This window comes from Neofelis nebulosa, chromosome 3, assembly GCF_028018385.1.
Source record: "Neofelis nebulosa isolate mNeoNeb1 chromosome 3, mNeoNeb1.pri, whole genome shotgun sequence".
NCBI lineage: Eukaryota > Metazoa > Chordata > Mammalia > Carnivora > Felidae > Neofelis > Neofelis nebulosa.
The window spans coordinates 42,582,018-42,592,231 of NC_080784.1; positions in this window are offsets into that span (position 1 = coordinate 42,582,018).

Below are 10,214 nucleotides of genomic sequence, written 5' to 3' on the forward strand. Positions count from 1 at the left end.
TGAGCTTGGTTGGCAGAGTGCTTGAACGTCCAGCTTCATGTTGTACCCTAAAGGCAGGGGCAGATTCAGGTTTTGTGGCTTTTGAAGCTCATAGAATTTGGAGGTCACATTCTAAGAAAAAGAATACAAAACTATGAGAACAAAATTGCCAGGGCTCCTTCTAGGGGCCTTATGCAAATGACAGGCCAAAGGGATCAGGCTTCATTAGCTTCACTATAAATGAGGAGCCCTTGAATATTTTTGAGCCGTGGGTGTTTGGGGCTGGATGCAGATACGATTTTGGGGAGTGCCCAGATGGGTATCAGATGAGTTGGCAAGCTTCGGATGGGCTATACTGGTTTCCTGGAGTTGCTGGGACAAATCACCACTAGGAGGCCAGAGTTCTGAATTCAAGGTGTCTAGGGCTGGTTCCTTCTGGAGGCCCTGAGGGAGAAACCCACCCCTGCCTCCCTCCTAGCTTCTGGTGGTTATTGATAATCCTTGGCTTGTAGACCTATTACTCCAACTCAGCCTCCAACTTTACCTTGCCTTCTTCTCTGTGTCCCCCCGCTTCTCATAAGAACATCTGCCAGTGGATTTTGGACCCACCCCAAATTCAGGATAATCTCATTTCGAGATCTGCAAAATAAGGTTACATTCACTTGTACCAGCAGGTTAGGACTTGGACGTATCTTTTGGGGGGATGCTATTCAACCCACTACAGGAACTAACAAAAAGGACTGCACAATTTAGCACCCGTGTCTTTACCATGGCCCTAAGATCTCTTGCTGTCATGCACTCATATCCTGTCTGAGTCTTAACTGTGAGGCCTTGGATGACTCACTCAACTCCCCAGGCCTTAATTTGTTCAGCAGGAAAAGAGGCGATCAGCCTAGATTCTCACATGTTGCTTCACATTAGAATTTTAAAGTCTTGTTCAGGCCACATGCCATATCAAAGAGAATCTCTTGGGGGTGGGGCCTAGGCATTAGTTTAAACAAACAAACAAACAACTCTTTAGGTGATTCCAATGCCCAGTGAATTTGAGACTAGTGCTTCTCAGGTGTAAATGTGCATGGGAAGAATTTCAATGGGGAGGATTTTGTGAAAATGTAGGTTCAGCAGGTTTGCAGAGGGACTTGAGACTGCATTTCTAATAAGCTCCCAGGTGATGTACATGCTGCTGGTCCCAGGACCACACTGTGTGTTGAGGGCCTGCATGACCTCACAACACCCTCCCAGGTGCTTACATTACCTGATTGGCTCCCCTGCTGTGGTACATTTCCAGTGTGTTGTGGAGGTGAAAACATCTGTTACAGGAAATAGCTTTTGCTGAGAGATAGTTCAGTTTGGAGGTGGTTTACATATTGGGAAAGCCTGGATGCTGCAGATAAATGGACTCTGAATCTAATGACATTATTTAGAAGCAGTTTAACGAAATGAAAGTAAGCAGCCAGCCCTGTGTGCGATCTGTCCCCAGTCCGGAGTGCTCCTGTTTAGTATAACAAGCATTAATAGGGCCTTCCCACAGCCCCTGAAAAGGGACGGTGCCCTTTCAGTAAACCAAATGCCAGAAAAGCAGTGGGAAGGATGATGTAAACAGTCTCCCACTTTAGATTTTAATCTGTCAAGTGTTGGTACTGTAAAAACAAACCTCTCCTTAGCCCGGCTTTAGGGCCTGGGCTCTGTCAAATTTAAGTAACGCTGTGTAAGTGTTTATACACGTCACCCAGGGCAGGTGGGGAAGGGAGAGGTGAGCTCATGTTCCAAGGTTTTCTGCTCTGAACTAAGACCACCTGACCAGATCTGAGAGATGCTCACCTGTGCTGAGACTGGGCTTGGATACTCAGCAGTGAGCCTCACCTATGGCTGCATATTGGGGAAATCCAGATGCAACCCAGACCCACACCCTCCCCAGGCCAATTAATACCAGGTTTTCTGGGGGCGAGGCTTGGGCAAACATATGTTTTAAATCTCTTCAGATGATTTCAGTGTGTACCAGAGATACTTGCTGGTTTCTCTGGATGGCCAGGTTGTAGGAGAATGCACAATTTATCGGGCACATACTTTATAGTGCCCACACTATGTATACTGTGCTCAGTATAGGGGATGTGACAGAGAACAAGATAGCTTCTATTCTAGCCTGGAAGGCAGATGGAAAACAACAGATATGGAACTGATAAATTTCCATTGTAATCAAGAGCTATCAAGGTGATGTACAGGATACTACAGGAACATATTATGGGAACCATCCCAGTCTGAGAAGGAATCCTTGAAGAGGTGACATTTGAACAGAGCTCTGGAAGATGAGTAGGAATTATCTAGTAAAAGAATATGGGGGGAGAATGCTCTGGGTCAAGGGAGCAGCCCCAGGGATTGAAGGAACTGAGGAGGGAGAAACGTAGGAGGAGGGAGAGAGTCGACCACCTGAAGGTGGAGGGCCGGGGCCTCTGAACCATGGTGAGAATTCGGTGTTTACTGTTTTATTTTACTTATTTATTTTTTAAAATTTATTTATTTATTTTGAGAGAGACAGAGATAGCTCGAGTGGGGGAGGGGAAGAGAGAAACAGAGAGAGAGACAGACAGAGACAGAGATAGAGAGACAGAGAGAATCCCAAGCAGGCTTCCCACTTGGATGCTCAACCAACTGAGCCACCCAGGTGTTTATTGGTTTGTAAATGCATAAATGTCTTCCAGAGGTTTTATGTTCACTCTTTCCCATGAAAACTCCTCCAGAACAAAGTGCTTGTGTCTTCTAAGTTTGTTCTTTAATCTTTTTTCTTTCTTCACCTTCTCCCACCACCTTTCATTGGTACCATCACTGAAGTTCAAAAGAGCCCTCACCTACGTGTCATTCATTTAATTCTTACAAGGCTAAGAATAAATCATTGTTTCCAGAAGAGAGAGCTTCAATTTAGAGAAGTTCTACTTCTTGTCCAAGGTCGGAGGTGAGCAGAGACTCTTTCTATCCCCTCCCCCTGGCCCTCTTTCCTTCTTTTCCTCCTTCCCCTTCTCTCTTTCTTCTTCCTTTTTCTCACTTTTCTTTCTTTTTTTTTACAAAATGGAATTGGAATATATACACTATTTTATAGCCTACCTTATTCATGTAACACAATCTCTCAGGATTTTATTCACATTCTTAAATATTCTTCAAGAATGGGATTTTAAAACATGACAGCATACTGTTCTGTTATTTGGATATGTAATTATCTAGTTTTTAAGTCCTGTGTTCCTGGAAATCTGTTTTCTCTGAATTTTCTAAATGTTCGTTGTTCTCTGCAATGAATATCCTTCTACCTAAATCTTTGAGGACATTTTTGATCACTTAAGAAAAAAAAAATTATAGGTGAAATTACTGGGTCAAAGGCTATGTGCAATCTAAAAGTTTCTTATATATATTGCTAAATTGCCTCTCAGACTGATTGAACAGATTTAAAGTTTCATCTGCAGTGTATGAGATTGACCTGGGGGAAAACATTTCAATTAAGCAAGGCCAGTTGTCTGCAGCACTTTGGTTGCTGAGAATATCTATCTATCTATCTATCTATCTATATCTATCTAAAGCTTTATTTATTTTGAGAGAGAGAGAGAGAGACAGAGAGACAGAGGGAATCTGCAAGCCAGCGAGGGGTGGAGAGAGAGGGAGAGAAAGAGAATCCCAAGCAGGAGTCTGTCACACTGTCAGTGTGGAACCCGATGTGGGGCTCAAACTTGCAAACTGCGAGATCATGACCTGAGGAGAATCCAAAAGTCGGATGCTTAATTGACCAAGGGATCTCTTTAAAAAAAAAACACACAAGTACTCCAAGATGAGCACTGAGTTATGTATAGAAATGTTGAATCATTATATTGTACATCTGAAACTCATATTAACACTGTATGTTAATTATACTTCAATAAAAAAAGAAATAGAGTTCTAAATACAGCTAATACAGCTGCTCTTCTGTAAGATTGTCTTGACTATTCTAGGCCCATTTATCTCCATATAAACTATGGAATAAAACTGTCCTAGGATTTTTTTAAATGATTTTTTTTAACGTTTATTTATTTTTGAGACAGAGAGAGACAGAGCATGAACAGGGGAGGGTCAGAGAGAGGGAGACAGAATCCGAAACAGGCTCCAGGCTCTGAGCTGTCAGCACAGAGCCCGATGCGGGGCTCAAACTCACAGACTGTGAGATCATGACCTGAGCTGAAGTCAGCCGCTTAACCGACTGAGCCACCCACGTGCCCCTAAACTGTCCTATGATTTTTAAGGCTAATCCCCCTTTTTGGACATTTTCATCAATATTTCACTATTGTGATTCATGATTTGAAAAACATTTTGTACATAAATACTCATGTACATTCTTTCTTTTTTAGTATAAATGTCTAGGAATTCTCTTCTGGAGCCAATGATTAGGCATATTTAAAGGCTTTTCAAACAAATTGTCAAAGTGCCCACCTTGAGTATATGAGAGTGCCCCGTTCCCTGCATTCTTGCCAACACTGGGTATTACTTTTAAATTCTTTTCTACAGCAGGACAGATATAAAATATTGTCCTATTATAGTTCTAATTTGCCTTTTATTCTTACTACAGAAGTTGAAAATTTAATTATATGTTTATTGACTTTGAAAGTGGTTTGTGAATTGCTGGCCTATATCCTTTGCTTGTTTTCGCATTTCTAAGTTCTCTTTATTGTTATACACATCACAAATATTATTTGCCCTGATTTTTCAATTTCATCTGTTCTTTTTTTTTTTTTTAAAGAATTGCAAACAGTTTATTTAGTTATGTCTATTGGTCTTCTCCTTTTTTTTTGGTGTTAAGCTTAGAAAAACTTCCTTTAAGACCACATCCATCTACTTTATATTTATGTATTATTTTATAATAGATTGTGTAAATCCATTTTCTCCCAGTCATTTTTATGTGTAACTTTTTAATATGCTTGGAGTTTTGGATAAATTATAAGGCAGAGCTCTATCTGTATTTTTTTGTTTCATGTTATCAACATGCTATCATGCTGTCAACATGACATAGCACTGGCAATGCGAAACTTGGTCACCTGGCCAAGGGAGAGTTTGCCAATTTTCTACCCAGTAAAGTTATTGTATTCCATTCCATCCTTTATTCTGGGGAACCAAATCCCTAAGTCCAGCCACACTGAAGGGGATAGTGTTTGATTCTAATTAAATTAGAGTGTTTCTGGTGTTTTGCTCTTGGCTTGATACATTATTTTTATGTTAGAGAAGTATCTACATGAGCATTAACCACTTGAATGATACTTTAGAAAAAAACTGAAAACATTGAGTAGAGGAGAAAAAAGAAGGGCATTGAGGATATTAAAACAATATTGAATGGAAAGAAACCCTACTGCCTCCATTAATTCGGAGGTGGCTCATATGATCTAGTGACAACTCTGATATATAGATACTGAAAGTAGTTGAATTTTAATTCAAATCAGGAAAACAAATGGTTGTCTCATGAAAGTCAAAGCTTCCTCAGTGAAGATCTGTGACTTATTCCTTCTTTGTTTCTACAGGGTCTAAAAGACTATACATTATGGGAGCTCAATGGGTTTGTGGAATGTAATCAAATAAGCCAGTAAGTTTATTATCAATCTCTAGAAGAACCTCTTGATTTTCATGCCATGTAAAATGTATTCAAGCCAGAAACATACTGCCTGATACTTCTAAATTTTCTTTAAAAAGAAAGCCACATCCAGAGGATTTGAATAGACCTTTCTCCAAAGATACATAAAGGGTAAATATCCACATGAAAAGATGTTCAACATGATTAAGGAAGTGCATATTAAATCCACAGTGAGATACCATGTCATACCTTTAGGACAGATAGGGTAAAAAAAGGCAGATAATAACAAGTGTTGGTAAGAATGTGGACAAATTGAGATCCTATATGCTGTTGGCAGGAATACAAAATGGTGCAGCTACTTTGTAAAACAGTCTGGCAGTTCCTCTAAAATTTAAACACAGCATCCCCACATGACCCAGCAATTCCACTCTTAGGTATATACCCAAGAGAAATGCAAACATCTGTCCACACAAAACTTACACAAGAATATTCACAGCATCATTATTCATTGTAGACCAAAAGTGGAAATGATCTAAATGTCTATCAACTGATGAATGAATAAATAAAATGTGTCATAGCCATATAATGGAACATTGACTACAAGAAATAAAGTGTCAATACGTGCTATAAGATGGATGAATCTTGAAATCATTATGCTAAGTGAACGAAGCCAGTCATGAAAACCCACATATGGTATGATTTCATTTTATAAAGTATCTAGAATAAGCCAGTTCACAGGGACAGAACGAAGATTGTTGGTTGCCTAGGACTGAGGAGGCTGGGGAGACGTGGGGAATGACGGCTGATGGTTGTGGGGGTTTCTCTTCAGAGTAATGAAAATGTTCCAAAATTGACTATGGTGATGATTGCACAACTCTGTAAACATACTAAAATCTGTTGAATAGTGCAATTTAAATGAGTGAATTGCATGAATTGTATCTCAATAAATCTGTTATTTAAACAAAGGAGAGAAAGCCAGATCTTGGAACATGGCTCCAATTTAGACACACAGTAAGAGCAGAAACCCAGGCCAGAAATTAAGTGAACAATACAGTGAATGTGGGAGGTAGTTACAAAAAACATGACATCATAATACTCTAGGGCTAAGGGTCTGTTTTCACATATGGAGAAGAGAAAGTGACCTCCTTTGTGATGATTGGAGGGACCTAGCATTTAGACCTGAAATTCCATTATTATGTATCTATCAGAAATTTATTTCTTTAGATTACAAGCTTGAAATAAATGCAGGTAGTCCAATAAACATCTTGTTGTAAATCAGTAGGTGAACTCTTTCTGATTAACAGCTAGAGAGAGCAGGTTCAGATGGGGAAGCAGACAAGCCTGGGAGACAGCCTGCTGTGACAGATGACAGCCTGGGGGTGTTTCAGGGAGCTGGTGGTGGGGAGGGCAGCTGAAAATAGAGGCCAGAAGAGGGTCTCACAATTTAGCCAGGGTGGGTCCTGAGGGTAATTTCCATTCTCGGTCTCTGCTCTAGTCATAACTCATAGCCTTTGGAATGAAGTCCTGTGGTTCAGTCTGTCTTGAGTGTTCCCTATCAGTTATCACTGGGCCTCAAGTTTTTCATGTCTTTGGCTTATTTTAAAATTCCAGAATTTTTGCAGCCCTCTTGGAGGGATTAAATTTCACTGACTCTTATTGCCTTATCCTTTTGGCCACACTTTGGTACCATGCTGCTGTAAACACAACTGTTTCCTGCCTCCACTCTTCCTTGATAAAGGAAGCTTTATCCTCAGATAAAGCTCTTGCAAGGTCCAGTCAACAGGTCACACTCCAGACTCTTAGTCAACTGCAAGTGGTGGCTGGTTCTATGCCTCAATGGGTGACTCTCTCAGCTCTATGACCCATCTAACAGGGATTTGCTGTCACAAAAATAGATCTTACGTGTTGATTCAAAATTGCTTACAAACACTTGGAGGTTGGCCACACACTGCTGTGTCACAGTACACTGACCCAGAACCACTGTGTTGCACAAAACACACATGTGCATACCCTGTAGAGGTGACCAGGATTAGATTCTCCTCTGTCTTATGTTAAATCTGTATTTATTCACATATGCAAGGCTGGATTTGGGTTTTCCAGCAAGTTCTCCTCCCTCTTCTGGACTACAGATTTTTTTATCTTTTAAACAAAGGGACTGAGTCTCAGGTTTTTCTCCATGGATACCTTCCATGGACATGATTTAGGATGAGAAAGTCTGGTCTCTCTAATAAGAGTGTCAGCTTCAGATTAGAGATGCTACATGTGTTTTAAAGGGTTTCCTCTTCTCAGTACCTAACAGTACTTGTCTATTGCAGTTGAATATGGGAGGAAGGAAGAGAGTGTTTTCAAGCTACCTCTCACTTTCTAAAATTAAAAAAAAATATCACTCTCCTGGTTGAGAACCCCCAATCTAGCTCTTCTTTAGGCCCAAAGGAAGTGCTCAATAGGGTGGCCATTGATTAACTGATTACCTGTATTTTGACCCTGTATCATATTATTTGGCACTGTGTGTGCCTTAAAAGCATTCTTTGATAACTTTTTGGTTATGATCTCTGGCTATTACTTTTTATTTTGCATTAGAAAAATGGAGATCTCCCCCAAATATCCCTATTCTTCATTCTCCTTTCTCTTGGGGCAGCCTGAGATGCTGGCGGATACCTCCCTTTGGCCACTTGACATTCTGGGATCCACTTAGGGCCCATTAGTGCACCAGCAGAAGAAAGTGATCTGGCATGCTGGCTACAACCATATGTGTTTAATTGTGTAGGGATCACGGAGATCATGACCTCTCTAGTAATCATCGTGGGAGGGGTAGGAAAGTAAAGGCTTCCTTCTCCTTGGGCTCCTGCCCCCACCAAATTCCCTTTTGGTGAAGACAAGTCGGCCAGTCTCATGACACCCCATTTGTCTGACACATCCTCCCCTCCCTGCTTCCATGCTGCTGCTCCATCCTGAGGGCATGGGCTCATTCAATCTCTCCCGACACCAAGGCCAGGCAGAGGGATGGAAATCAGATGTGGGACTAATGGCTTATCTCCCCAAGCACCTGGACAGCAGCCAGGGCTCTGGACACATTCCATGGTGAGGCCATTCATCTCCTTCAGGGGTGCTTTTGCTAACCCAAACATCTGAGCAAGGAGATTCATCTTAGCTCACTCCCAAAGACAGAGACTAGCTGGGGCACTGTTTCCACAATGCCATCTGGTAAGATCCAGCTGGGAGCTAATCACAAGGGGAGACCTAGGTGGGTAGGCAGCAGCAGCAGCAGCAGCGAGTGAAGAAGTCTAATAGTCATGGAAATCTACTGTGCTATCTAGGTCACCCCAAAAAATCAGTCAAAACACCTATAGAAAACTTACTTTAGCCTCAGAGCTGTCCCCTCAACTCCAAACACCCAAGGTCTATATTACACTCAGAGATACCATACTTTAGGAAATAGAGGGAGGATGTCAGGAAGAATAGGAGGCAGGTGCAGCTTGGTGGAAGGAGACGTACTTGCAGTCCCTTTCCCAAGTCCTTGTCTAAGTGCATCTTTGGGAGCCCTTGGTAATAAGGGCCAAACAGAGCCACAGGGTGTTCCTAGGATGTATGGGTTTCCTAGAGAGGTCTCCCTCCTTTCCTTCCTTTTCTCCTTCAACAGCTTACACTGGCTTTGGGGTACAAACCAGGGGACACACTCCCTGTCCTTAAAGAACTCACTTTCCAAAAAGAAAGGAAAGAGACAACACAGCTAGGGAAAAACCATGGTCTTGGCATCAGAATACTTGCGTTCTGAGTCAAACCCCACCACTTAGGAGCTTTGTGTCTTAGAGCAAGTTACTTAATACTTCACTTCTCTGATCTGTGTCCTCAACAAAATACTAGAGAGTGAGAAGTAATTTGTGCATAGATTATAGAGGAGTCCAACAAGTGATAGCTTCACTGTTATATAACTATACAGTTAGTTTGAATACAAGCCAGACATGATAAAGGTGAGGTACTGATAAAGTGCTCTGTGGTCACACAGTCAGTGAGCAGTGAATCCTAACCTGAATGAGTGCATTCTAAAGCATAAGGATTGTGGTATTTGTTTTCAGAAGTCACATTGATCACTCGGATGGTAACCCTTTATGTTGAACAAGTCTCCTCTGCTTTTTTCTTTGGGAAATGCCACAAGGGGCCTGTTGCTCTTGGAGGATTGTGGATCCACAAATCTGTTCTGTGGCACTACCTTGCTAAATTTTAAACTTCTTTACTGAAGGAATTCAAGGCAGGACTTTTGTACTGATGAGGGACTTGGGGCCCAAAGTATGAAATGCAAGCCAAACCTTTGTTGGGCCCTCCAGATGCCTGCTGGGGTTTATGAAAAGGCCCCCATTTCAGAGGAGCATAGGTACCTGGTGCTCACAGCAGGACCAGACACCAGACACCAAGGCTAGCCTGGTCTTTGTTGGCTGGGGCCCACGGAGGACTTGGTCAGAATGAAATTGGGACCAGGTAATGCTGAGCTTCTACTCTGAAGGCCCTGAGTAAGGATGGACAGCAAATGTCCTCATCTCCAGGGCTTTCTACGTGTTCTGCCTCTAAATAAAGTTACAGCTAGGAGTTGGATCTTGGACACCAAAACCAAGGTCAAGTCTTTTCCCTGTAAGCAGCAGCTTTTGATACAACCAGAGTCTAG